The sequence below is a fragment of the Mixophyes fleayi genome, chromosome 8 (assembly GCF_038048845.1).
Source record: "Mixophyes fleayi isolate aMixFle1 chromosome 8, aMixFle1.hap1, whole genome shotgun sequence".
NCBI lineage: Eukaryota > Metazoa > Chordata > Amphibia > Anura > Limnodynastidae > Mixophyes > Mixophyes fleayi.
In genome coordinates, this window is record NC_134409.1 from 55,422,775 (window position 1) to 55,447,546 (window position 24,772).

The following is a 24,772-nucleotide window of genomic DNA, read 5'->3' on the forward strand; positions in this document are numbered from 1 at the left end:
TCTCCAAACGCTACTTACATGGGATCCTGGGTTCCTGCCCTCAGTAAGCCCCCCAATGGCTTCTGCATCTACGTCTTTGCTTTACTTGCTCTTCATGCCTCCGCTGGCAGCATGTTGTTGGTAGACAACGCAGTGCATGTTTCAAAAAAACATCAGATTGTCAGCAGTGAGTCAAGTGCAGCAGTCAACAACATAAATGTTTTGTTTAAGGTTGTCGTCATGGATATATGAAATTAAATATATGAATTGAAATAATTTGCAGAACTGTATCCGTCTATGCCCAGCCTTCACCGCTGCCTCACTTGACCAACATCAGCAGTACCTGAGTAGCACAAAAAGATAGTGCAGCTACTTACGTCAAACTCTGTAGTTGGATTTGTAGCGTGCCAGTTAGGGCACAGCATAAACAGAGGATTGTATATACCTGGCCCACAGTGTTTATCTAACAAACTACTACACATGGGATTTATCAAATAATGAAAGTGAGATCTGATCATCAAATCTAAATGATTTGCATGATCTCTTTGGGGTACATTCGATTCATCGCATGGTGCTTAAATTATCAACTGTTATGGTTAGAAATCTCCGCTCATTTTTCTGCTCTCCTTTATGGGACGAGAGGGAAAAGAGCAGAAATTTCTGTAACACAATGTCACAACGGACTATTCCGGAGACACATCGTGTCACCTCGCACCAAATTGACAACAAGCCTCTATACTGTTTTAGCTTTAAAAGTGTCTGTCACCTTTAATTAAGAATGTCAACAGGATCTCTTTACAGTATGTTAAATGGGGTTGTCCACTTTGTTAACTCTTTAATCAATACTGCAGTCCATGTGTATCATGTGGGAGATCTCCACACCAGGAACTCTGTTTGTTAATCTTATTGGAGAGCTAGCTTGCTAATTTTGTGCAAAATGAGCACACTGCTTTCCATAGTGCTCTATAAATGCTATGGATTATTATCAGAGAACCCTCTGAATTCAAAGGAGTTTTGGAGAACAACTATTTACTTATATGATGGGTGCAGGATTACTTAACATGGGATTGTTTAAAGTGGACAACCCTTTTATGTAATGGCACTTGAATTACTTTATGCTAAGTTAATTTATAAGATATAGGGGCATATTCAATTGATGACGGGACTGCCGAAAATCCCGCGCTCAAAAAATATTACCGTTAATACGGTAATCTCTCGCTGGATTTCAGCTCGCAACCCCATGAGCTGCGAACTGAAATACAGCGAGTAAATTACCGTATTAACGTTTTTTCCATGCAGGATTACGGTAATAACGGTAATCCTGCGCGGGCCGCGGGATTTTCGGCAATCCCGCCGACAATTGAATACCCCCCATAATTTAGTTATTGTTTTTTGACGCTGTACAGGAGAATAAAGTAACTGATACCAGCACCACCTAAAGTTCTTGTGATGATCAGGTGTCTTAATAAGGAGCTCTCCTAAAATAACATGAAAAGCTAGGTAAGCTTGGCAAATATATTCTGTCCTGAGGTTCTCTGGGGACATCGGGTCAAGGATGACCTTATCCAGAGGCTGGGTTACTGTATACAGTACTGGTATCTGCATATAGTTTTTAATTTTTGTTGGTTAATATTAACTGTAGTGGTATATTTTAAGTAGGATTTTCTGGTGTAAAATATCACTCTTGTACTTGTTTCATTTTTTTAATGGCTAGGCTGGGTACACACTACAGAAAATTTCTCACTGCAATATCGTTAATGATTTTACCAGCAACAAAGTCCCGATCAGCGTGACGATTTATGTATACACTCTACTCATTTTCCAAGATTTACCTTTAGATCTATGCTCTTCATCTATCACAACCCCCCGCTGAAAGATTGTGATCTGCCTACACTGGTGATCGAGTGCATGCACACTACAGAATTGGAACGACACAGTTCCATCATTGAATGAGATTATTGGTGAGTTTATAAAATCAAATCAAACAATACTAAATGCTTTGGAACAATAATCTTTGATCGTGGAAGTGTATACACTAATGCGATATGGGACCGAATGGTCGTTTATCATGTGATTGGCCCGGTAACTGGCCACAAAACCTGTAGTGTGTACCCAGCGTAAGAAATGCTCATACCGTTTAATTTGTACCAGTGGAATCTGTAATGATCTCTTAAGGAAACCTGATACATGATACTGTAGAATAGGGAAAAATCTGTAAAATAACCATTGTGTTTTGTGAAGTGACATCGGGTTGATTTGTTTTTTTGTATCATTCGTTTCATTAATTCGGGTAGTTTATACATTGTCTTAAATTTCCTCCCCATTTATTCTCCAGGCACCTGCAGTTGGATAAATATGAAAATGGGCAAACAAGAAGCGCCAATGAACAAATATGATATGGCAGAATAATACACAAAGGGCTCCCAACTGCATGAAAAAAATAATTATTAATAATTAGCAATGACATAACACTAAAAATAAAAACAATAACTAAATAACAGCAATAAATAATTAATTAATAATTACAGATTTAATGAGAAATTATAAACCAATGTTTAGAAACACTGTATCCAGAGCTGCATAGTTAGGTTGCAGTGGAACAGTGGGCCTGTTGACCAGTTTATAAATGAATAGTGTAGATCACTTAGTTTTTCTAAAAACAGCAAATCATTCAGATGTTGACTCCTTATCAGCTTTCTGCATACCTTTTTATTTTATTTTTTACCTCTTTTACACTACAATGTCTGGAGTTTTTATGAGTTCGCGCAAACCTTTTTTGTCATCTAATTTATTTTCTAATTCATTTTGCGAAATAACCTCTGGCGACTTTTATTTATTTGTATAACTTAACAGAACGAAAGCACTGAAATTAGTGTTTGTCAAAGTTAATGCTATATTTTTCATTACCACCTTCAATACCCAAAGGAGTTGCCTTTGAATATTTGTTATATTGTCATGCATATCATCATCATCATCATTTACATAGCGTCACTGATTCCGCAGCGCTGTACAGAGAACTTCTTCACATCAGTCCCTGCCCCATTGACGCTTACAGTCTAAATTACCTAACATACACACAGAGAGAGACTTGGGTTAATTTTTTTCATAGCAGCCAATTAACCTACTAGTAGGTTTTTGGAGTGTGGGAGGAAACCGGAGCACCCGGAGGAAACCCACGCAAACACAGGGAGAACATATAAACTCCACACAGATAAAGCCATGGTCGTGAATTGAACTCATGACTCCAGCGCTGTCAGTCAGAAGTGCTAACCACTAGGCCACTGTGCTGCCCTATATCTTTGTAATTCGGATGACTTATGTCAGTGTACATTGTCAAACATACACAAACCAACAAATAAAAAAACGTAACTTTGTCGTAATATTGGTAAAATAAAGACATATCCTTGGCTTGTGATGAAGGTGAAGATTCAACTTTTGTTGCTGCTGATGGTGCGATATGGACATTGGTTATGCCTGGAGATGGTGTGTCAGGCAGGCGTGCACAAGGAAATACCGGGCGTACAGGGTATGAAATGAAAGACATCATCGCAGGCAGCCCGGCAAGTGCGTGGCGTTTATTCGTACTTAAATTTATGCTAAGTCATATAAGGAAATGAACTATTACTGAAGTACGAAGACAGACTGAGAATGATATTTTATGCTTAGCGATGAAGAACTTGAAGCATTCATTGGAGTAATGTAGCACGAGGAGTTGCAGGAACTGATGATCTGCCTGTTCATAGCTTATGGACTGGTAACTGGGGTGTGCCATTGTGTAAAAAAGCAATGTCAAGAAATAGTTTCTGTAAAATATTGCGCTTCCTTTTTCCAATCTAGTTTTAGTCACTCCGAACGGTTACAGACTACCAAATATTCTTTATTTTCAACAGTACAGAATAAATTCATTTAAAACTGTATTGCATGTTCTAGGCAGAGAGAACACATCACTGTTGATAAGCAGTTATTTCCTAGTAAGGCAAGATGCCCTTTTACTCAATTTATAGCCTTAAAATCCGATAACTACGGTCAAAAGTACTGGCTAGTAGTAATCAATGAAATAAATATTTAATAAATGGCTTTCCTTACACCAGGAAAGATGATTCACACTCAATTGATGAGCGAGTGTCGGACCGCATAGTATTGCGACTTGTGACACCGTATCGCAACAGAGTTCGAAACGTAGCTACTGATTATTTCACATCTGTCACAATTATTTCACATCTGTCTACACAAATACAATCTATGAAAGAACCCTTATACTGTACAAAAGTATATAAAAATGAAGACAACACTGACCGACTATCAGGGTAAAGCGAGGAAAATTGTTGTTATTCTGAGTACTCTTCATCAGATGTGATAATGCAAAGAAAACAAAAAGAAAAGTGTAAAATTATATAATGATACGAAGTATGGAGTTGATATTCATTATTGATCATATGGCAAGCACTAGGCAATGGCCTATTCACTCTTTTCAAAACATTATTGATTTAGTGGTTATAAACGCCTGTATCATATACAAGGACGTTGCATCAGAGAGAATTTCCTGTAGAGTTTTCCTGCACCGGTTAGCTGAAGAACTTTCAGAACCGAATATGAGGTCTAGAAATTTGCTTCCCTTCTCCAGAGTCTAATCAAGAATCCAGTTAGGAACTTACACAGATGACTAAATACTGTCAAGGTACAGTGTAAATAAAAGCAGAACAGTGGGAACATGTATTACCTGCAAACATTCTGTATGTGGCACTTGCACAAGTAAAATTGAAAGATATTGCAAGAATTGTACAGAAATGTAAGATATTTAGTATTGCAGTATTTATTATAATATGTTTAATATGTTTTGCGCTATCATTTCATATAACCCAATAAAATAATATAATTATTTTAGGCAAGTATTATGGGGGTCTATTTGAATCTATTAGGGGACCTAAGGGAGTCGTATTGGGCATTCTAGTATTAATTTCTTCTCTAGGGGGATGTATGTTCGCTTAGAATCGATCATATCGTCATATTTTTATGGAAACTTCTCTTTAAACTTCATTCCTTTCGCTGTCGCACTCTTATTTACAATCCCATTTTGTCAGTTGTTAAAGTTGTGGTCCAAACACAGGACATTTGTTTTTGTTTTTCCTGCCAGGTTCTGTGGGAAAGTTCCTTCCTGTTTATGAAAGAGGGAACAGTTATGGCTGGTGAATTGTTCTTCATATCTTGTTAGCATTTGGGGTTTGAACAAATATTTGTTGGATTCTTAGGGCATATCAGAAAACAGACCTTATCACTTATAGCAGTTCAGTTAAATATGGAGGGCCTGAGTCATTAAGGAACGTATCTCTGTTTTTCGTGCATATCTTACGCTATTCCCTTCTGCTTATGCCGTCAACGAAAGCAAGTCCGTTGCGTATGCCAATGCAAATGACATTTACGACGGTCTACGATTTCGGGGAGAGAACTGGGTAGGGAATGGGCTTGTGCTCGTACTCAATGCACAAAGTCGGCGTGACAAACTCAAGCGAATTCAGCCACATCGAAATGAAGCCCTGCGTGTGTGAAAGTTTCTTGTTTTTCTGCCGTATCTCTTGCACCAGCTAAGGGGCTAGTCCAAACCCTGAGTCGGTATTGTATGCATGCTATAACGTGTCTGCAATCAAGAGCAACTGTAAAATGTATTTTATGTACAGTAGACATTAAGGACAACCTAATAAATGTTTTTGAACGGAGAAAAAAAATTGTATCAAACTTTTTATACAATTTCCATTTCTAATCATAAATGACTATTATTGACAGGTAACATTAATTGATTACTATATTTTGTCTGTGCGTTCCTTTGAGATTTCATATTCCACATACGTATTGTACGCATCCTGCAGTGTGTGGTCTAGTACAGCAGAGTGATCCTACACCCATAGTCAACACCACACGTATCTTGAAGTAAAGAATTTGAATGAGAAAAGGACTTGCATCATCATAATTTATTTATATAGCGCCACTAATTCCGCAGCGCTGTACAGAGAACTCATTCACATCAGTCCCTGCCCCATTGGAGCTTACAGTCTAAATTCCCTAATATAGACACACACAAACACAGACAGACAGAGAGACAGACAGACAGAGAGAGACTATGGTCAATTTACCTACCAGTATGTTTTTGGAGTGTGGGAGGAAACCCATGCAAACACAGGGAGAACATACAAACTCCACACAGGTAAAGTCATGGTCGGGAATCAAACTCATGACCCCAGTGCTGTGAGGCAGAAGTGCTAACCACTAGGCCACTGTGTTACATATAGTAGACCTCAGCGTGACCTGGTTCCTTTCCTCCCCTCTGTTAGACGGGGGGCAATGATGAAATAGAACTTGCGGTGAGACCGCCGCGGCTTCTTTGAGGATCCGCACATGCGCATAATGATATGTGTCCCAGGTGTTCAGTCTTTCTCCTCTCCGGCTCCCGTGCTGACATGGCAAGTCTGCGTTCTGGCAGCGGGAGCTGCGAGAATGATAAACGGTGAAATCCGTTGCTTGTTGACTCCGGGAGTATGTAGAGCCGATTTACGTGCTGTTGAAAACAACTTCATGATGCGCTCAGTATGCATGCCTTAATGACTCACTTTCGGAGTATTAATCTTGGGCAGCACAATGGCAAAGTGGTTAGTATTGCTGTCTCTCAGCGCTGGTGCCATGAGTTCGATTTCAACCAGGACACTCTGTCTGGTGTTTGTATGTTCTCCCTATGTTTGTGTTTGTTTCCTCTATGTTGCTCTTGAGGAAAATACGTAATTTAGACCAGTGATGGGCAACCTGACATACTTCATGGACCCAACTTGTTCCCCAGACCTCTCTGCGTGCCACCCAGGCATCACTTGGGGCTCCCTGCGTGCCAGAAAGACCACCAACACAGCTAATCTTTAGTCAAAATTCTTTTAGTCTGGCACTCACAGTGGATGGAGGGAGAGCATGTGGTAAAGAATGCCCTGCACACTTTCCTTCTCATCTTCCAAATGGATGTGCTGCGTGACCTTGCTTTATAAGAAAGCGGATAATAAGTCAGAGAGGGAGCACAGAGCTGAGTGCTGCATGTAATGTCTTGTCAGGCCTCTGGCAATCTGCAGGCTGCCCATTGCCCACCATTGATTTAAACTGTAATCTCCCAAGGAGCAGGGAGCTATGTGAACGATTAAACATTCTCTGGAAATTGCTGTGGAATATGGTAGCATTATGCAAATTAAATACTAATGATTATCTAGTTAGTGGAGGGTAATAAAAATTGCTCCATTTTTTTTTTTAGTTTTTGGAAACTGAATTAAACGGTATGTTGCTGGCAGTACAGCCTGTTGGATATTTTGTGGACAATCTGTAATTTTTTGCTTTTTCTCAATTCATTGTTTTTTCTTTTCTTTGGTTTATTCTGTGACAAACAAAAATGCAGGAAAAACAGCTTGTGCATTTTCCATTTATTAACCCAGAATACATTCAATTGGCTGCATGTAAAAATCTATTGTGTTGGTTTTTTACCTTCTTTTTTTAACTCTACTTTTCATGAACCTAGGTGCATGAAGGCAAATAACAAGCCTGAATGAGCCCTAAAAAAAATTATTGCATAGAACATAAAAATCTATTGTATTTACATATCTGAAAGGCTACAAAGCCCAAGAAAATCATCTCAATGTTTTTTCTTTTTCTACATACCAGTTACTTCTTTTTGTGATATTTCCCGATGCTTTAATAAGAACATATAAGATTTCAGCATCTCATTACTTGTCACAACTATAAATACTCTGTACAAACCAGTTGTCTTATGAGGTTGACTGTGTGATATTTAAACTATTCTGGTAAAGATATAAATGGGGTGAATATGAAATGCTAGGAACTAGGATTATGGCTGACGTATTGGTGGAGACATGTTTAACCAATGTAATGCCAATTTTAAAAATAAATATGTTGGGTATCTGCAAATTAATACATTTTAAATATCTGATAAGAAAGTAAAGTTCTTCTACCTCCTGTAGGGGATGTGACTTCACCCAAAGTGGCTGAGTTATGAGAGAGTCAGGTGTAGTTTGGTCTCATCAAAGGTGCGGTCCAATTTCTTGCTATAGGGAATGTTGTAAGGTGTGGGGAAGTTTTATCTGGAAAATCAACAGGAACAATGAGGGTGCTTTCAAATGGGCACATTACACCATTATATAAACCAAATTGGAAAGCTTAAAAAGATGTGGTCTGCATACCTTTGGTGCACAAGGATTATACAATTGAATGAACTTTTTAATTATGATTTTTTTTTTGTTAGCAAATTATTATTGTTTTTATTTATTTATTTTTAAAGAGCTATTGAAGAAACATTCTCAGATTGCTCTCAACACGGCAGGTGTCTGAAATAAATGTTCAGGTATCATTGCTACATTTTTATAAATCTAACTCTTAGGGCTCATTCGCATCTCGGCAACTTTATATATGATTTGTCAGCGTTTTTATTTGCATGAAAATTGGTTACTATATTTAAATGGCATAATTCACATCTAATTAATTTGGAATGATTTATATCTATTATGTTCTGTATTGTGAATGTTATAAAACATTCCACTCAATGCTATTGAAGTCTATTAGGATTAAGTGTGAAATGTGATCCCTATTGTGAAATTTAAAGCACCTAACACGTCTGGTGTAAGTGTAATGCTAGAACCAGCTTACAGTTACACATATTACCTATCTGTTACTTGGTGAACAAGACTAATAGGAAGACGTTGGTATTCTATAGAGGATGGGACGAAACGCTTGGTATGTGTGCATATGGAAAGCTTTAGATTGAAGCATGATCATTTGAAGAAAATCCTTGTGGAATGTAAATTATGCATAATTTACTACCATAAGAGCCCTGTAGTTTTTGCCTCTGTTACTCTTTGGCATGTTTGGTTACATGTGTCTGGGGCTACACTATGGTACATCAGCATGCATAAGTAATAAGTAGACTGGTGACTCATTTTTTAGAACTGTTTTTTATTTACAGCAATAAAACAATAAATAGGCTAAACCTATTCTTTTCAGTTCATGTTACTAAATGGACAGGTGATAGAACTGACCTCACCTATGCAGTGGAATACTCTGCCTTTGTGGTTCCTATATGTTCTCTTCAGGCCGCACTGATGGAGATATTACTTTCTTTGTGTGAGCTCCATTTCCTGAGCCCTGTCAGTTATTTTTAATCAGATCTACGTATTGTAGATAAGGCAGGGGTTAATACTGACCGCTCCACACAGGGTAAAGATTTGGGAGAGTCACTGTTTTCATGGTATTCATTCAGAACATTTATGATGCACAATAATCATCTAATTTCACCAACCCCATGGCAGCAGATAGAGGCTGGAGATGGTGGTAGAGTACTATTGATTTTCTGTTCTCTGAGAAAATTCCTGTACACATAAACTATACTTTTTATAGACTGCTGGCCAAGATGCACTTCTCTTCTTTTATTTGAGGCAGCTCTTTCTCTCAATTTAACATTCTGGTGCTCCCACCTCTAGTTGGAACTTCTGTATGTACAGCAAGCTGAATAGAAACAAGGGGGTGCTCCTCTATATAAGAGTACTAAAACTCTTTATTTTGGACCATTTGTGCATTGATGCCTATAGTAAAATGGATCAGAATATTTAATTGTACTAAAAAGACTGACTGTCAAGGTAGATGGGTTGCTTTTAATTTTTATCGCAGAAGGCCGAAAAGTTGTGTGTCTCTTAACTTGTAGCTTTGAAGGCTGCTCGCCCTGCAACCCATAATAATTGGAAGATGTCTGCTCCTAAGACTGTATTCTCCTGGCATAATTGACTAAAGAATTTTAAATCTTGGTGAGATTGAGCCTTGGTTTGAGCAGGCTGAATAAGCTGCGTCAGCTGTCCAATAAGTTTCAGTGGATACCCTTAGATAGAACATGGTCGATGGAAGTATTGGGAATGAGGTATTGATTAAGCATCTCCCTGATTACAGGACTTCTAGGAATGACCTCAGCACTGATAGAAAGGCTTTCTAACCACATTTTCTTTATATTGAAATTCTCCAGAGGAGTTATAAATAAGTGTATACAATGATAATGTATTGCAAGCCTTGTCATTTCAACAACTTCAGTTATTTTTAGGTTTTGATATGGACAAGCTTTTACTTCCTGTGTCTAACAAAATTCTGGACACTGTGGACTCTCTCTCCCACCACACAAGATAGTGCAGGCCGAACACCTTTGTGGTCTTTTTTTTTTCCACTTGGGAAAAAATATTGTAGAACCAGTGAATCAAATCTAAGAGCAACTGAAACTGGACATTTGGCCTGGTGTCACAGTTTGTGTGACCCAAAAATGACCACCGTGCCTGATGATCCTATCCAGATTGATCTGATTATTATTGGGCATGTTGGTACATTTGGTTGGGCAATGACTACAATGATGGTGTTTGTACAGTCATCTTCTAATCACATTAACAGATCTCCATCATGCAAGCAAAAGCTATCTCAGAGATGTTAATGAGCCACTTAACTTAAAATACAAGGTGGCCTTTCCCCACTGAAATACACTGCAGGCAGACTTTTAGCCACTCTTTTTAGTAAATTGTTTACATGAGAGTACAACAATGTGCTACTCACTTCTTAGAAAATGTAAAACTTCTAAAGGGGTGGCACCTTTTACATATATATTTGTTATTAGCAGTTGTTTATTGACTATATAAATATTGTTATCACCTTACTGTGCAAACTCAAGCTTACAACCCATGTAATGCATGTTGGTTAGACCTAAAAAAGCAAAAACAAATATTAACTTGTCCAAAATTCAATTAGAGGAAAAGACTGTACTGTGACATTAAGCTTGAATAATGGTTTTGGTCTGGAACAGAGCTTCTCATTAGATAGGCAATGGCTCTGGTACGTTATAGAGAAGTGTTAATCATTTATATACTGAGAGAAAATGTAACTCTCACAACCATTTGTCATTGCCAACAGGCAGCTCTTACCTTTGCTAGCTGTCATAGATGGAAGTGAACTGTTGCAATCTGATAACAGTGGGGATTGGTATGTGAGTTTACCTCACTGAAGTTCTATATGGAGATGGCAGGGCCACTACACAAACCTAAATAATCATCTAATATGTCGGGGATTAGGAGGTGCCTAAAGCACTGGATGAGTGCTATAATATCACCCATTTAGTGTTTTTATTTACCTTGTAGTGCCCCCACATTGAAGGCCAGCCGCTGATATGCTTTCACAGCTAAGAGAAGATGTTGCCCCATACCCACCATCCCTATGCCCAACTACACCCAAAGTAAGAAGTGCAGGGGTGGTGGAGTGCTAGAGAAAGGGGTTGGAGATTCCAAGGAAGGAAAGGGGGGGGGGGGGGGGGGGTGAGCTGCCTAGAGTGTCTGCACTACCCTAGGAAAAGTGCTGTTCACTAGCTGGGGTCATACAACGGTAAGCTCTGACACTTCATGATTCTTAGCCTAATTTGTTTTTGGTGGAATGCAGTGAGATAAATATAAACTTAGGAACATGTTTCTTGATGTTAACTTTTGACAAGTCAATCCTGTAGATATGTATAATATTTATAGATCACACCTTTTAAACACCTTTTTTTAAAAAAAAGCTATGTAGCTAGTGTCGATATGTTAACTTTTATCTTTCATGCACCCAGATCACATTAGCAGCACACTGTATCTGATAGCAAGCCTGTAGCAGGTGGGCAGTTTCCTTATTTGTGGTATGCTGTTGAAATCTCTTGTATTTGCAAGGCTATTCAAGCTCCCGCATTTTGCATATTCACATTTCTGCCTGGAGGTGGGATACTCATGTAGTTAATATTTGATGCATTGTTATTGTTTAATTAATGGAGGAATATTGACATTAGATTGCTTTGACAATTGACATCATAATGTCTAACTCTGTGTAGTGATAGATTTTGTGTTCTGTTCCACCAACATATGTGGAGTACGTTGTTATTTTGTCTTTCCTGTATAGCAAGTGACTCAATGAATATATATTCATTGAGTGCACATTGAAGTTCTAAGGGATGATACCAAGCAAACAATTGGCAAGCATAACCATCAGGAGGACATAATACACAGCAACTAGTGCATTGTGACTGATGTAGTTTTTAGTAATGAGAATGTAAATCTGGGTCTGCAGAGTTTAGGAACACAACAAAATACAGTGATGACCCCAGTTTCAAGATGTTAGCTTCTGCAACAGCACAGCTGTAATATATATATATATATATATATATATATATATATATATATATATATATATATATATATATATATATATATATATTTTTTTTTTTAAATAAAAAAATGTTTGTATTTGACATTGCGATCTCCCTAGTTTTAAAGCTGCACTACCACCTACACAAACTGTTTCATAAGAAAGCACTAGGCTGGAAAAATGGGTGCCACAAACTGTTTCATAAGAAAGCACTAGGCTGGAAAAATGGGTGCATGTAGCTAGCTAATTATACTACATATTAAAGCAGCAAACGTATTGACAGAAGTACCCCAATGCCTTGTCTCAAATCATTGGATTGTGTGTACAAGTTCATTACCTCATTTTTACTTTCATATATCTCATATATGTTTTCATTATAACATTCTTTTTTTTTTTATTGAAATGTTCTTGGGTTTTCATTTATTTTTTGTATGGTTATCTTGATACTTCTACCTCATATTTCAAAGTTAAGTTTTAAAACTTTAGCAACATTATAAATTTAATGTAATTATTTTATCTCATTCCAGCCTTGCTGCAATGTAAATTCACCCGTAAACTTTTGATGCATTGACATCTTATTGTATACTGGCAGGGAGTGCTAGTTGCTAGGTGTCGTAGGTACAAAACTATGACATTTTGTGTGTTGTGTATACAGAAATTACAATGGAAAGTGGCTTAGATGTCATATAGTATAGGAATGCTGCAAGGCTGTAGATAGTAGTAGGCTGTGACTGAAAGTTTACTTAAAAGTCAATATATATTTTATGAAAGAAAAATAAACCATGTGTAATCAATACTGGACAATTTTGTTTGGCAAAGAAACTGACATATGGAGCAGTGTTTTATTATATTTGTTTTTTACAAAAGTAACATGACTGGAAATAGAGATGGGGTATGCAAAGATCAGCCACAACATTAAAAACAACGACAAATGACGTGTTTATCTCTATACAATGGCACATGTCATGGGGTGGGATATATTAGGCAACAAGTGAACAGTCTCTCTTTGAAGTTGATGTATAGGAAACAGGAAAAATGGGCAAGCGTAAGGATCTCAGCGACTTTGACAAGGGCCACATTGTGATAACTAGATGAGTGGATAAGAGCATCTCCAATACGGCAGGTCTTATGGGGTGTTCCCGGTATGCAGATTTTAGTAACTGACAAAAGTTGTCCATGGAAGGACAACTGATGAACTGGTTGACAGGGTCATGGGCGCCCAAGGCTCATTGCTGCGCTTGAGGAGTGAACGCTTGCCTGTCTGGTGCAATCCCACAGAAGAGCTACTGTAGCACAAATTGCTGAAAAAGTTACTGATAGGTGTCCAAACACACAGTGCATCGCAGCTTGCGGTGTAGCCGCAGTCCAGTCAGAGTGCCCATGTTGACCCCTCTCCAATGCCGAAAGCGCCTGCAATGGGCGCATGAGCACCAGAAGTGGAGCCTGGAGCAGTGGAAGAAGGTGTTCTGGTCTGATGAATCATGTTTTCTTTTACATCATAGGGGCAGCCAGGTGCGTGTGCCTCGTTTACCTGGGGAAGAGATGGCACCAGAATGCACTATGGGAAGAAGGTAAGCCAGTGGACGCATTGTGGTGCACTGGGAAATGTTCTGCTGGGAAACCTTGGGTCCTGGCATTCATGTGAATGTTACTTTGGCCACTTATCTAAACATTGTTGCAGACCAAGTACACTCCTTCATGGCAACAGTATTGCCTGATGGCAGTGGTTTCATTCAGCAGGATAATGTGCCCTACCACAGTTCAAAAATCCTCCAAATTCCCCAGATTCCTATTGCGCATCTGTGGGATGTGCTGAAAAAACAAGTCCAAGCCTTGAAGGCTCCACCTTGCATCTTACAGGCCTTATAGGATCTACTGCTACGCGTCTTGGTGCCAGATACCATAGGACACCTTCAGAGGTCTTGTGGAGTCAATGCCTCAACAGGTCACAGCTTTTCTGATGGCAGGAAGGGGACCTACACAGTATTAGGCAGGTGGCTTTAATGTTGTGGCTGATCGGTGTATGTAGAAAGTAGCACTTATAATTGTAGAATAGTGGTTAGTAGGAACTTCATATATCTGATTTAGACTGCTGCCTAAAAATATAGGGAGGAGATGGTACACTTAGAAGCTGCTTCTCCATTGTGTTTCAATGTTATGACAAGTGCTCTCTATTCCACTGTGCGGGTAACATTAAATGGCAATTAACTAATTGTCTCAAGTAACTGCATCTGTGCTGGTGTTACTGCAATGAAGAAGCTATGTATGATGGAAGCACAGCTACTTTAGTAAGCAAAACATTGTTTGTTGAATACTGGTAGCCATTATGTTTTTGTACTAAACTAATTAATATTTTATTATTACTAAAACAGACGTGGACAAAAAATATTTAAAGCATAGTGGTTATTTATCATGTCAATGTACTTGTTTAAAAATAAATGCTTAGTACTTTTTGCCAGTGGTAAATTGTTAAGTTCTTCTCTGTTTACCGCACTAGAGATTGTATGTGCATTTATATAGAGATAAGCATTTCATGATCCATTGCAAATGGTTAATAAAGCTGTAATGCAAACAAAAGTTATCAATATATTAAGTGGCTCAAGTTGACCGATTCTTAAGCTGGTTTTTCACCCAATTATCGTGCCGATTATCACACGATAAGCGATTGTAAGGTCCGATATCGCTCCCACGATCGTGTTTTATCATACTAAAGCACATCGTATTATATAAATTGTTTTGATAAACTGACTAAAAATCACTATCGTAGTTGGAACAATGTTGGACAAATATGGAAGTGTGCATGCACTCCTGACCCTCAGTGTAGGCAGATCTCCATAGAGTTTACAGAGTCGCAAGATATTTTTAGCAGATGGTTATGACTGAGGAGGACGATCTGAAGGTAAATTGCTTACATATGTACACATAAATCGGCATGCTCATCGTGGCTTTTAATTTTTGGTAAAATCGTTAGATAGCTGATAATGAGAAATTTTCTGTAACGTGTACCCAGCTTTACTTACAACATTAAGATCTAATGTTTCATGTATCACATTAACTGCTCAGTAGCCACAGCTAATCAAAGTTTAGCAAATCAAGCTTGCTTAAAGTACCCACACAAATAAATATATATACATATATAGATATAGATATTATAATTTTTAACATCAATAGTTTTTATTAAAAGTATGGGGAGAGGGGGTACAGAAAGAGTGTGCAAACAGTGCATAGTGGGTGCAGACAAAACAATAAGTATTTAACTACAAAACATTGATTATAAAGTAGTAAGTGCGTATTGGGGTGTTTAGAATTAGTATGGTTGTGGGGATTCAAATCGGAGCCAGGGTAGTAGCAACCGTATCCAGGAATGGAGAAGTCAGGTGTCACTGGGGGACATATGAGCACAGACCCTTCTCCGTCATTTAAAACACTCTTTATTGCTTCATTTTCTTTGGCTTATCAATAAACCTGCCCGTATGAGGGCCAATGAGGAGGGATGAGACAAAAGGTAAGTGGGGGGGGATCCATATTTCCCACTAACACCATAAAATAGCATCATCATGCTGGTTGTCGATACAGTAAAGTGCATGGGATAGTTTGTTATGAATGAGCTTGGGGGTGATTGAAAGAAATCCTGTTACTCCACACTGTCTCATGTTTCGCTATTGTGCCTCTTTGAGTGCCTACATATAAAAAATGCAGGAGCATGTTATCAATTAAAGCCTTAAATACCTACAGTATGAGGGGGATTTGGGTGACATCTAGAACATGGAAATGTTTTTTTCGTATGAACAGAAATACTCCCTCGATGAATGGTCTATTATAAAATGGCGATGCAGGGCGGACCACTACCCCTAAAATATAGAATAGAAAGGAGCAGTAGTGGGAATTCCCAGATGACATCCAATATTTCTAAACACGTGCTCAGATAAAGGTAACCAGTTGCGCTCTCTTGATGAAATTTAGGGCATCTAGAATTGGTACTTAGGCCATGAGTGTTTGCAGTTGGGGGAGACGTATGGTTTCTGTTATTGTATCACTTGGATTAAAGTATTTCTAGCACTGATACTTTAGAGAGGAGCAGCCAGTGTCTCTAGCCAGTCTGCCTCACCACTTTTCTCTATATCATTCTGCCATTTCTGCAGGTGGGCTGTCGGCTTTGGGGGCTAGTTAGAGCAAGAGTGTTTGTTCGGTAGAGAGATTAATTTCGGCAGTGGTACACTAAGGACTATAGTTTCTGGTGGCACTATTGCAACATTTCAGAAAAAGTGTTGACAGAGTGTGTGTGTGTGTGTGTGTGTGTGTGTGTGTGTGTGTGTGTGTGTGTGTGTGTGTGTGTGTGTGTGTGTGTGCACACTCCCCATTTTTCCCAAAACTCCACCTCGTCAAAACCATATAGCTCCGGGAGAGTGTTGTTGAACTGCAGTGGGGTATTTGGAGACTTTCCACCACGTGCAGACAACCGCATGCACATCTGCAACTTCTTAAACAGCTAGTTTATTCTTGTGGTGTTATGGAGGAATGACTTAGGCATGACTTTTAATAAACAAAAGTGCTCAGTTGTATGAAGGGCTGCCTAATGAGGTATGGAGCTTGCTAAGGAAAAGGTGGCGTTTGTGCTTGCAGCAAAGCCTAACTCAAGGATGGTGTCCTTTTTTTCTGATTGTTATTGCAATGTATTCAAATGCAATAGTGGAAAGAATGAGAGAGTGGGTCAACCCTGTCTGGTCCCCCTTCTTAATGAAAAATGTGCCAATATGACCCCTCTAGCTGCAGGCCATATATAGAGAATCTAAATCCAACCAATTCAGACTGGTCTAAACAATTTTGTTCAGATTTGAATAGATAATAATAGTCATCATGTTTATTCTTAGAAATAATCAGTCATATGCTTTTGCTGCATCCAGACACCAAAATCTGGTAGCCTGAGTGAGTGTGAAGGATGTAAATGCATTTTCAGGCAATGATTAGGTATGAAAGTTGATTTTGTCTGGCATAAAACCTGTGTGGCATTTGTATTATTGTGTTAATTGCCTTGTGTAGTCTTATACTTATTGTTTTGGTTAATGTTGTGGCATCCATGTTCATGAGGGATGTCTGGCAAGAAGGCTCACATTCTTTAGGATCTTTGCCTTTATTAGGGAATACAGTAATGCATGATTCGGACATAAATGCAGGTAGTGTTCCCTCTTCCCAAGCTCAGCATTCAGTACGTTCTTATTTACTGCCTGAGTCGGCAGATTAAGTTTTACTAGGAAGCTGTCAAGGTCTCATATGGAGCTCCTTTTCTGTACCCTTGCCTCCCATCACGTGACCTATTGATGCAATTAATTTTAATAGAAAGTTCTTTTCACAAACTGTTCATAAGACACTTTGTACACATAGACAATCTAAAACCTAAACTTTGAGTGGTTTTATCCTCAAGCTTAATGGCTCAAAATCTGTCCTATATGTTGTTCCATTACTGAGTACATTGAAATGAGCTCCTTTATGTATTCGTATGATTACAGACCATTTGCTATGATTGTGATCGTTACTGACTCCTACAAGATATATTTAACAAGAATATTTCTTTTTTTATATGCTGTATTTTTTAATAAATATTATGGATATTTTTTTTTTATATTCTTCAATTATACTTGGGCATTTTACATTTTTTTTGTTTGCCTTTTTTCTCCTTTAACTCTGGCATCATCTTACTTTCATGTACTAGGCAATCAAAGTTTTTTTTTTTTTTTTTTATATATATTTTTTTTAATTTGGATAATCACGTCATATATACAGCGGGTGAAATAAGTATTGAACACATAAACATTTTTCTCAGTGTGTGTGTGTGTATATATATATATATATATATATATATATATATATATATATATATATATATATATATATATATATATATATATATATATATATATATATAAACAAATACAATAGATAGTGCAGCGCGTAACTCTGAGAAGATAAACAAGTTCCAATTCAAATATTGTCCTTTGGAAGAAGTAGATATCCTATGTTCAGGAGGCTGCCAAAATTCCCACGAAGCCAGTTGGTGGACTGGAATAATCTAAAACAAAATAAGTAGGAGGGGGCGCCACATAGTATAATACTGTATTCAACAATACAGATAGGTGTACCACAAGCCAGAATTTAAATCACCAAGTGGATATAGGCACTCAGGTGTTAAGAGTGAATCAGTAAGGATAAAAACACACAAAAGAGGAAATATTTCCAAGACCACCAACACCATACCAATATGCGTACCAGATAAAAGAACTTTGAAGCTTATCTGTAGGTATAGTTGGTCCCTTCATAGATTAGAGTAACTTTGATTCCCCTTCAGGTTGGTGGAGTGTTATTACTCAACACTTACAGGATCATAAACAGGCACTTCATATATCCTCAGTGATAACCACGTTTATATAAAGAAAAAAGGAAGGGCTCTCATAGTGTAATACCATATGGTTACACATTTATTGCAGAGTAAAATACAGATGTACACTTACATTAAAAAATTAAAATATATGCTTATCTGGGTATCTTTGAGCTGGAACAGGACAGCAGGATCCAGTAACTATCACGCTACCACGTTGCCAGAGATACAGATCATTGAGTCCTTTAAGAAATAATCCTCAGCAAGGTATGATTCCTCCTGATGAAGTCTCTGCTTAATGAGACGAAACGCGTTGAGGATTGATGTTTAAGAGCCTGCTGATATATATCTAACAGCGTGGCAGCGTGTTCTGTGTTGAACCTTGCTGAGGATTATTTCTTAAAGGACTCAATGATCTGTATCTCTGGCAACGTGGTAGCGTGATAGTTACTGGATCCTGCTGTCCTGTTCCAGCTCAAAGATACCCAGATAAGCATATATTTTAATTTTTTAATGTAAGTGTACATCTGTATTTTACTCTCCAATAAATGTGTAACCATATGGTATTACACTATGAGAGCCCTTCCTTTTTTCTTTATATAAACGTGGTTATCACTGAGGATATATGAAGTGCCTGTTTATGATCCTGTAAGTGTTGAGTAATAACACTCCACCAACCTGAAGGGGAATCAAAGTTACTCTAATCTATGAAGGGACCAACTATACCTACAGATAAGCTTCAAAGTTCTTTTATCTGGTACGCATATTGGTATGGTGTTGGTGGTCTTGGAAATATTTCCTCTTTTGTGTGTTTTTATCCTTACTGATTCACTCTTAACACCTGAGTGCCTATATCCACTTGGTGATTTAAATTCTGGCTTGTGGTACACCTATCTGTATTGTTGAATACAGTATTATACTATGTGGCGCCCCCTCCTACTTATTTTGTTATATATATATATATATATATATATATATATATATATATATATATATATATATATATATATATATATATATATATATATATATATATATATATGTATATATATATATATATGTGTGTCATATCCTTGCCCACTGGTCCCAGGAGTAAACTTCTTTACGATTGACCTGGAGTTAAATTTGGGCTAACGAGGCGGCTGCGCCCCTCCTAGACTCGACAATTGCGCCCGCTCAAAGCCTTCCAAGGGGTCCTTCAATCAGGAGGACCATGAGTCATGATTTTTGGGAGGGGGCAATGACCCCAGTCATACTAGTAGCACCATCTGCTCATTTACCGCTGACTGCCTGCTCTCCTACCGACATGATCAAACTGTAAACCTAATTTCAATAGCCGGGCGGGAGGGTGACAAACGATGCAGGAACAAGAGATCGGGCCGCCCACAGGAAGAGGATATCACTACAATCTCTGCTCCTCCCTGTGTCCTCATTGGCCATACCTGCATCATCATTGTTAACCCCTTTTCTCCATGTTTAACTCCCTGTCAGCCCATATGTAATTAGTTTAGTCTCGTTCAGCCTATTACCTCACTCCTCAATATATAAGATCCCATTAAGATCAAAATATAAATTTGTTATGGATAATCTTAAAGGAATAAATGAAAGTCCTATTTTTTGGGGGAATTTTTTTTAAAATTGTTGAAACCATGGCCTTGAAATGGTAACTTCCTGAAACCTAGTTGTGAATTAAATGCCTTTTTATTTTATTGAAATATATCGGTGATGATCTGAGAGAACTAGAGTTGTGTACTCACAAATGCCGACCTTTTTCTGATTTGACATTTTTAAACGCTTACAAATCAAAGACTACATGAGATAAAAAGGTTACATTTAGATTTGAGACCATTTCTAAATTAAATGTTAAAATGGGTGCAGAGAATAAAAGAAAATGGTAAGGTAATTTGCATATTTACTTACATATTTAGATAATGCACTTCTTTACATTTGTGTATTTTTTTGGTTTAACTCCTTTGTATTTAGTCACACAATAGCTAAATAGTATGTTGATTCAAAGCCATACGAATATTTTGTGTGTGTTTGAATAAAGTCAGATTTCTCCTAAATGTCGTAATCAGAATACTCAGCAGTGCAGATTATTTCAGGAACGGAGTGTTGGTTTTGTATGAGGCAGTCACTTTTTTCCATGTGTGTTTGTTGGCGAGGACAGGAATACATGTGACAGGTTCAGTGCCATCATGTGAGATAGCACATCTAGGAAACATTGCCACAGAGCAGTGTCAGAAAATAAAAGTGGCGCAAGATGGAATTGTCCTTGTGTCCTCCCACCCACCATTATGTAAGATATTGAAAAGGACATGTACAGTTTAACAAAGCAAGCACTCCAGCGACAAGCAGTGCCACTTTGTGGCTGAAGGGCTTGGTTTGTTTGGGCCTCCACAAAACAAGCTAACAATGGGCTTAAGGCACCTAAGCAAACAGTGGTGTTAATGAACTCTGCTGTGGCAAGTCATGCACCAGTGGATGCAGTTCTTGCCAGTGATGAGAAGAAGGCCATTGTCATGCCTGGGCATAACACCAAAAAAATCCACCTCTTATGTGGAATTATTTTTAGACAAATCCTGACAACATTTGTCTAGCCATTTGTAGCATTATAAAGCCACAGTCAGTAGGGGTAGGGACCTTAACCATCTAGGAACCTCATTCTTGTTACGCCATTTGAAGCGAGTTCATGGAAAGCTTTTGTGAAAATCAGAAACTTTATGCTAAAAAATAACAAGCAGTCCAGCAATCAGCTGCCTCCCTTCTCTCCGCTAGATCTCAGCACCTGCAATCTACACCCCCAACACCTTCATCATCAATATCCTCGCAAGTGATTGGAGTTAGTCCTGCATCCAAGTTTCTAAGGCGAGATGACTCCTCCCCTATCCAGGACTCCTCAGAAGAATCCTTGAGCGTTAGGCCCACTACTGATGCTCCTGCTGCTGGGGATGGATCTTAAAGCCAGAAGTAGACCTAGAAGAAGACTTCTAATAGTTTACAACATTTGACTGTTGAAATTTTTTTTTAAGAGGAAGCAAGTATGATAGCTGTCACTCAGTCGCAAAGCGTATCACAGAGGTTATGGCGACTATGTTAGCATTAGATATGTGTCCAGTCTCCACTATTAATACAGCTGATTTTAGACAGTTACTTGGTCTTCTGTCCTCGTTATCAAATTCCATCACGACACCATTTTACTGGAAAAGCTATTCCTCATCTCTACCAGAAGGTTCGTAAAAATGTAATTATTGGCTTCAAAATGCCATTCTACCCACTGTACACCTAACCACAGATATGTGGACAAGCGGAATTGGGCAAACTAAAGATTATATGACTGTGACAGCCCACTGGGTTGGTGATTTGCCTTCAGCAGCAGGAACAGCAGCAGCACGTACACAATAATGTCACATTTTTCAGATGCAGGCTACTCTGTGTATCATCTGCTTCACTAAGAGGCTTATTATTATTATTATTATTATCATAGATTTGTAGGGCACCACAGTGCTCCACAGCGCCGTACAGTAGGGAAGACAATGACATACAGAAAACAGGACATACAGAAAACAAGAACAGACAAGACAGACAAAATGAATGGAGACATGAAAACAGGTTATGGAGGACCCTGCTCATTATATAGCTTACATTCTAAAGGGAAGAGGGCACAGCTATAACAAGAGTAGCTAGTGTGGCTCAGAGTGGAGATTGGTATAGTTGTGAGGGTGCATTAGTGTGAATAGTGTTATCAAGGATAAGGTCACCTCTAAAAAAAGAGATGGGTTTCAAAGAGCATCTAAAGATTTGAAGGCTGTGGGAAAGTCTGATTGAGCGTGTTAGGGTATTCCATAAGTGGGGAGCAGCACTGGAGAAGTCTTGAAGGCGGGAGTGAGAAGTGGTTATCAGAGTCGAGACAAGGTGCTGGTCAGAGGTAATACCGCTGACAAGAGGTGTCATTGCAACATGGCTTATCCTGCTTGGACTCTCCTGAGGATATGTGATTTCTGATAATGCCACCAATATTGTTAGAGCATTACAGTGGGGGTAATTCAATCACATTCCGTTTTGCACACACAATCAACTTGGTGGTACAGAACTTTTTAAAAAATGACAATGACATGCAGGAGATGCTGTCTTTGTCCTGAAATCTATAGGGTCATTTTCGGGATTCTGCAACAGTATGTAGGAGAATGTAGCAGCTGCAAGAAGAATAGAATTTAGGGGAAACGTACTTTAGTCCAGCGCAGTGGAGAATATTTTCCATGTTGTGCAAGGTGCTGTAACCACTCGAGGTATTCACCTGTGAAGAGAGTGCAGACACTGTTAGCTTGAGTCGAGTGATTCCCCTAATTAGACTTTTTGAAAGGCAGCAAGAGAAATTGAAGGAGGAAATGAAACAAATCAATTCCGCTAATTATGTTCGACTTGTAGATAAAGTACTTTATTCGCTTTGCCAGGATCCAAGAGTTATTAACATCTTGAAATCGGATCATTACATTTTGGCAACTGTGCTTGATCCTAGGTTTAAGAGCTTTGTCTTTTCTTTTTTTCCAACTGATTCAGATCTCAAGAGATGCAATGAGCTTCTGGTCAGCAAGCTGACAGCTCAAGTGGTACATGACACAATGACGTCTCCTCCTTCAGTTTCTCTGGAAACTGCTGCTAGGAAAAAACTTGGCTTTCCCAAGACACCCAGTGGTGATGCAGATGAGTCTTCACAACATTTTGACATTTGGTCTGGTCTAAAAGAATTGCCCAAAAATCGTGACAGCTCTTCCGTAAAATGAACTACAAATTCCATGAGAGGACATTACCGGCAATTACATCAAAGTACACAGATTTCTGTGATGGTAAATTCCAGCCGGGATGAATTAGTATTGTTTGAGGATGATGTACACACTGATGAGGGTGAATATGATGACAGTGTAGATTGCAGGTGCTGAGATCTAGCTGAGAGTAGGGAGCTAGCCGATGCTGGTATGCTTAGTAATATCTTGGGTAGAATGGCATGTTGGCAATTTTATGTTTTTCTACAGTAAACATTCACCTTTAGAAGAGAGGTGTTTTTTTTCTTTAATAAGGTACACGCTTTTTATTTACATATTTGTTTCCCTGACTTAAAACCACTATGCACTTGAAGATAGGCTTTAGCACATGAGTTAGAGGGATTCGTATCATCATGACTGAGACTGGAGAGTGACAAGAACAATGCCACCTCTCCTGTTTCTGTATGAGCTATGGCACAGTAAAATGTAACTGCAGATTTTGAAGAACACTTCCAGCCCTATTATTTGTCAGCAGTGACAACTGGCAATGGAGCTCTCCTGAATGTCACTGGAGACTTTGAAGAACACTGCTACCTCTCCTCTTTCTTTTCTACCTATGATGCTGCCCAACTGCACTAGAGACTGCCAGGAACCTTGCTACCTCTTCTGTGTCCCCCTGTGAAATGGCGCTGGATCGCTGTGGAGGGCGGTACTTATAGAATCCAAAACTCGCGAGATCCAACAACTTAACAATGACGTTTTGCCACGGTTTCAATTCCGAGGGCATCTGCTAAGTGCGAGTGTAATCGGTTCTCAAAGAACCGAGCCTGAGCATCTCTAGTTTATACATCCAGCTTATTGTATTCTGATTCTTTATATGTTGTTCCATACTATTTAAAACTACTGATTTCAAACTTTGAAATATCATTCTTAGCCAGTCTCCCAGTTATCCTTGTGTTAGGGGTCAGCTTTACATTCTGTGTGTCCTACTGATTTCTACACACAAGCAAAAAGACATAATCACTCCCTTCTCCCACACTAGCCTTTTTGCGTGTTCTCTCCCATCAGATCCTTGTATTTAAAAGTACCGAGTAGCTGTGGTCAGTCTCCACAATCTTGGTGCTGGAGGAGGGAGTCATCCAATATAGGGCTAGAAATGATAGATGCCTACTGACTTGATGAGCGTTATGGCCATCTAGTCAGCTAGCTGGCTTTTGTAGACATGCATTGGATCCTCCCTGCATTCAGAGATGATTACAGATGTTCAAGAGTATTTCTTGGTTGACTAGGGTCTAAAATATTGAATGCCGGCTGTTTTTTGTATTTAAAATAAAAGTTGTCCTGTTTTAACTTTGTTTCTTTCAGCCTGGGACATCTGTATATAGTTCAGTGAAGAGGTTCAAATTATTTGTTTGTTGGTATTCCCTTTCCG

General features: G+C 38.6%; 1 protein-coding gene across 1 annotated transcript in view; it reads left to right on the top strand.

Moving 5' to 3' along the window:
• The window catches only part of NEK7 (NIMA related kinase 7), a 77,700-nt gene that overhangs the window by 1,721 nt on the left and 51,207 nt on the right, over positions 1-24,772 (top strand). The gene's annotated exons all lie outside the window — the stretch shown is intronic.